This window comes from Miscanthus floridulus, unplaced genomic scaffold, assembly GCF_019320115.1.
Source record: "Miscanthus floridulus cultivar M001 unplaced genomic scaffold, ASM1932011v1 fs_692_1_2, whole genome shotgun sequence".
NCBI lineage: Eukaryota > Viridiplantae > Streptophyta > Magnoliopsida > Poales > Poaceae > Miscanthus > Miscanthus floridulus.
Window position 1 is genome coordinate 8115 of NW_027097120.1, and position 5392 is coordinate 13506.

The window sequence follows — 5392 nt, forward strand, 5'->3', positions numbered from 1 at the left end:
GCCTGAATGTTTCCAGCCGTCCGATCCGCGATCGTGTGTCCACGATTGATTAGAGCGGATTTCGCCGGAAGCGGCTTCTGTCGCTCCTCGTTCGCTTCCATCCGCTTTCTCTGCTTCTATCGGTGTCGTACGGTTTCTGCTCCAGAGCCAGCCCACCAAATATATACGCGAGCTTCGGATTCTCCTTCCAGATTCTTCTGCTTCCTGATCCTCCTTCTCTTCGCTCTCTCTCCCTCCCCCGACGCTCTGTCCCCCGACGCGGTCAACGGCGATGGCGCCGCGCCGCACGTGTGCCCCCACGGTGCCCGCGGCCACTGAGCGACGTGACTGGTCCTCGCTGGTGGCCGCTGGCGTGCCTTCCCCTCGGAGCTGCCTCCTCGCGCCCATCCGCGGTGGCTCGAGGAAACCCTAGCTGTCGCATCCTCGCCGGTTGTGCCTGCGGCTCTGCTCTGCTCTCCTCCGCGTTCCTTTCGCGCTGGTGCCGGTAGCTCCAGCGGCCATTGCATCCCACCCCAGCCTTGGCGAGTGCAGGCCACCCTGCGTCAAGCCCCTTCGCGTGCGCGGCCCCTGTGTGCCGGTGCCGGCCGTCCGCGCTCGCCCAGGCGCTCCTCCAGTCACGTGAGCCAGCCCCGGCAGTGCCTACCCCGGGCCAGCCATCTCCCTTCTCTTCTTCACTGCAAGGTCACAAATTCTCTAACCCTAACTTCCTTTGATCGGATTTCATACATGTACGTAGCAGAACTGTAGAAATTAGGCGAGATTTCTCTGATCTAAAGATCATATAGGAATACATCTTTTCTTTGATTTGGTATAGGTGTACCCATAGTGCTAGAGTGCTGTCTGATTCATGGAGAAGATCCCAAACAATGGGCTTATATCATCGAGAAAGTACCAACCTGGTGTGCTGCCGATTCCCTGGTAAGCATACAAATTGACCTGCTCATGAAGTGATGATAGATCCCTGCTTTCCATTGTTCTGACATTTTCATGATGTTTCTTTGAATTGGAAGGGGGCATTCATTTGGACAATTTTAAGAGCATATACGTCAAGTAGACGTGCTTCCTGGTAATTGTCATAGTGCCTATTTTCTTCTGATAGTATATGTCTATAGCGTCGAAGTTGACCTCAGCATTGATACCCTTGCGTACCACGTGATTTTGTTCCTATTTAGAGCATAAGAACTTATCTCAATGCATTGGTTCTAGGATTTGTGATCACTTCATTGAGAATTAGTATACCACATTTGCGCTACTTTGAATTGATGCCTTATACATCTATCACTGTTACAGCTAATTCCTGAATTTTGAGAAGCGTGATCGTTGCAGACCATGACGCTTCTAATGTTGCAGAGATGGATCTGTGCATCCTGGTCGTAATCTCTGTATCCCTATCCTTCACGTAATGGCTTTCTTCCCCTTTTAGTTTCATACTCTAGATTGTATGTTCATTATTCGACATGTATATTATGGTGCTCTTTTGAAGCTAAACAATGTTACCATAGATCTAAATTTTTCAGGTACAAAAATATTTCTAGGCACACAACATTGATTGCTCTGTATCCAACTTTAAAAATACCGTAACCACGTAACGCATATCATATATTTCTGTGCACTCTAATGGCTCGTTTGTATTTCCTACGCTCGAGTTCACAGTCTGAACTATATGTCAATGTTGTCATAGATCTAAAATTTTCAGGTCCAAAAATATTTCTAGGCACACAACATTGATTGCTCTTTATCCAACTTTCCATGCAAATCGGCAGCGCACCAGCTGGTGATTTGTCATGGCTATATATTTTCTTTCAAAATTTAGTTTGGATATATAGGTGGAGAACTGCAGGACAGTGTGTGGATCCTTAATTCTATATTAGTTTTTGACAGCTCAGTTTTGGTGTCCGTGGGTATGTTTTGGCGTAGGATCTATCTATTTTTTTGCGTGTTGAGTGTTCTTTCTGTCAATAGGTAAAGCTTCTTCTCTATATTTGGTTCTACTGATCCCTTGTCCTTTTTTTTCTCGGGACAGCAAGATATGAACAACAGTTTCATATGGTGCAGGGAGGCGAATTAGGAGAAGCCGCAAATCAATTTGGTGATAGACAAGTTTTTGATCTACAAGATATTTGATTTATGGCCATCCCTTGAGTGTTGTTTGATTCTTCATCGAAAGCTTTCTTTTGACCTGTAGGCTGCTTGATAAGAACAATCTGTCACAGGATATAAGGTGAATCTCAAACCATTGCATTAAAAAAAATATACAGAAATATACAGCTACAGCCAATATAGAACTGCCAATAGTTTCTAGAATTCGTATGGATAGTTCATTACTTTGCGCTGCATGCTATTTTTCTCTAATTTGTGCAGAAAATCAGTTGCCTTTTGGACTAGGTTCCATTATATTTTCATCACGTTTGTCCATGTCAGGTCTATTCTGTATTGCATACATATGATTGGATCTGTGTTCAGCTTTCTTTTCCCACTCCCATATTCCTTAGTAGTGTTAAAATTTTTGTAGGTTTATAAGAGCGAATTAGCGAACAAATGAAAAAAAAAGATATCCTTTCCTGATTTGTGCATTAGCTTTTAGATTATAACTCTCAGTTTGTGTGCTAGAGTTGAAAAGAATTTATGTGTGCCTCCTAAACTTTGATTGCGGGAAAGGGATAGAGTTTATATGCTCCTCACAATATTGAAGTCCTTTATGCTCTCAACAATTAACTGTATCTTATCTGGTGCTGATTCAGGGATTTCTGTGCGTTTATGATTGAAAAAACCTTTCCTCCTTATTTTACCTCCATGAATATTATCTGAAAGGTACCATATTTATTCTTTTGTTACAATCGAGTGATTTCATAGCATATTCACTCTTTTATTACTCCAGGATTAGAGGTAATGATCGATATCAGTTCACAATAAGAGATAAGGCAGTGCATCCCTAAATTAATATTTGTAAGCATGCAGAGGCAAGCTATTTGTACACATAATTCTTTTATATATTTTCATACAATACTATTTTTTTCACAGCATGTTGTTATATTTAGGTCTGGAAGAGTGCTGATATATTTTGTTGAACTTTCTCTAGAGTCAATTTGGTTGAGTATATTATCTTAGGTACCATTAGGTTGTGATAAAAAATGATATGCTTCTTGTGATTGCCCTTCAGGTGATGCTAGCAAATTAAATTTAACCAAATCAGTCTTCATACAATACTAATTTTTTCACAGCATGTTGTTATATTTAGGTCTGGAAGAGTGTTGATATATTTTGTTGAACTTTCTCTAGAGTCAATTTTGACTGAGTATATTATCTTAGGTACCATTAGGCTGTGATAAAAAATGATATACTTCTTGTGATTGCCCTTCAGGTGATGCTAGCAAATTTAATTTAACCAAATCAGTCTTCATCTATTGCAGGGGTGCATGTGTGATAATTAATGCTAGAATGAGTTTTGTGCTCCTACCCTGTACTCCTGGAGGTAATGGCCCTTCCATTAATTTATGATGTTTCATAAGTCGGTTTTGTCCTATTGCGATAAACCTTTCTCCAGTTATAAAATGATGATAGGCTTCAGATCATGTATTTGTTTATTTTATGGGAATGGAAGAACAGAAGCCGATGGAACTTATCATGCTCATGCACAGTTGGTCCAGTATTCAGTTTAATTAGTAGCAGCTCCTTTTTATTTAATCTCTGTGTATCCCGGCCTTTGCTTTTTAAGGCCGGGCACCGTATCATTTGTAGATCTTTTTGCAGATTTGAGACAAAGGTACCAATTTTCAATTTACAATTCTTTCAGTTTTCTCAGCCTATTGTGAACCAAGCTTAGGTGCTATCATGAGCCACATAAGTGTAAATCTCTATGCTGTTTTTTAGATATAGTGCTACGTAAGTTATAGAGCTATCCCATTAGATGATCAATTGAGCAATTATTATGTAGACCGCTATAAGAAAATTTCTATGGTGCGATTATTGAGCAAAACTTGAATATGGCTCCTATTGAATAGTTTTTTTTTCTCTAGGGATGCTTTACCAACCATATATTGACAACCAGTATACCTTGTGTAATGAAATAGAAAAGACAGACTATGTAATGGAAATTGAAAACAAACAGGATCTTACCAGTTGGTGAGTAGCTAGCTGTGGAGGCACGCTTGCAGGCCATGGCATGGAAGAAGCTAGGCAGACGAATTGATGGACGCTGCCTGCGTAGCAGTGCTGTCGCCATATCAAGGTATTCTGATTTTACTTTTTTCATGTATACGGCTAAAGCTTCTTTGCCCTAATGCATAGGCAGAAAGGCTTCGCCTGCAATTTGGCTACAGGCTGTGTGCCATGCTTCGTGGACTGGTATGGTTTATGCTAATGATGCTTTTGGGAGCAATTATTAATTTGGACCACGCTTGATTTCTTACCAGCCTAATCTCATCCTTGTTGCATCCATTTTGTTTTTTTTTGCATTGACTGGCCACCTATGGAAGAAAAGCCTCTGTGCATGACCATGGTGGATTTCTTACTAGCTTTTTGTTGGTCACTCTTTAGGAGTTGGCTTGCTGGTTTGTCAATTTATGAAATTACTTTCCATTTGTAAATAATATTTATAACCATAGGTGAATGACAGCAATGAAGCGATACAGAAAAAACAGGCGATGAGACTTCCAACTAACATTTCCTCTAGATTTGAAGAGATTAGGTGACTGCTAATATCACCTCTTTCTTTTTGTTTCAAAATGGCGCTACAATTGTAAAGTAGTTCAACCGAGGAATCCAAGTATCTGCTAATGACTGCGTTGATGTCTTATTTAGCTGCAACCGTGTTCGCCTCTGGTTACATGATTTCCCCCCAACCGACGCGCGCAATGGCGCGCGCAACATACTAGTGGCATACAAGTGGTTAATATAAGATGGTACTCAACCAGTCAATGTGTGTGTGTGTGTATATATATATATTGTAATAACTAGTAAAAGAAAGACAAAGAACAAAATGGCATGGTTAAATTAACCGTGGCACCGATGGCCTGATAATTATTAATTAGCCAAACACTCTTAGGTCAGACTTAGCTGCCAACATAGCATAGATGAACAACACAGATTGATTTATAGCTAGATAGTGATACTAGATAATAACTTGGATGAAAAGCCAATATTTGATCGACATCTATCATCTCATCATCTCAGTTTGCATTGGTGATTGCTGTGGGGCTTCTGAACAACCTCCTCCCCTTCCTCCTCACTCTCATCGTCATCGCTGTAGACATCAGACCAAAACGTAACACGAAGGTCATCCCTCAAGTTAGGTATGTCGAGCGTCTTAACCCACTCCAGGTGCTCGATCAACTCCTTATCCATGATGAGGTCGCCGTTCTCGTCCAGCCCCGCCGGGCGGTGCTCGAGCAAC

General features: G+C 41.3%; 2 long non-coding RNA genes across 2 annotated transcripts; both read left to right on the forward strand.

Annotated features, from left to right (window-relative positions):
• Window positions 1-526: 526 nt before the first annotated feature.
• LOC136532707 (uncharacterized) lies at window positions 527-1032 on the forward strand. The gene is made up of 3 exons (XR_010778292.1): window positions 527-681; window positions 815-918; window positions 1011-1032. It is a non-coding gene; the product is annotated as an uncharacterized lncRNA (long non-coding RNA).
• A 1734-nt stretch (window positions 1033-2766) lies between these two features.
• LOC136532706 (uncharacterized) lies at window positions 2767-4323 on the forward strand. The gene is made up of 3 exons (XR_010778291.1): window positions 2767-2811; window positions 3411-3472; window positions 4109-4323. It is a non-coding gene; the product is annotated as an uncharacterized lncRNA (long non-coding RNA).
• Window positions 4324-5392: the final 1069 nt, after the last annotated feature.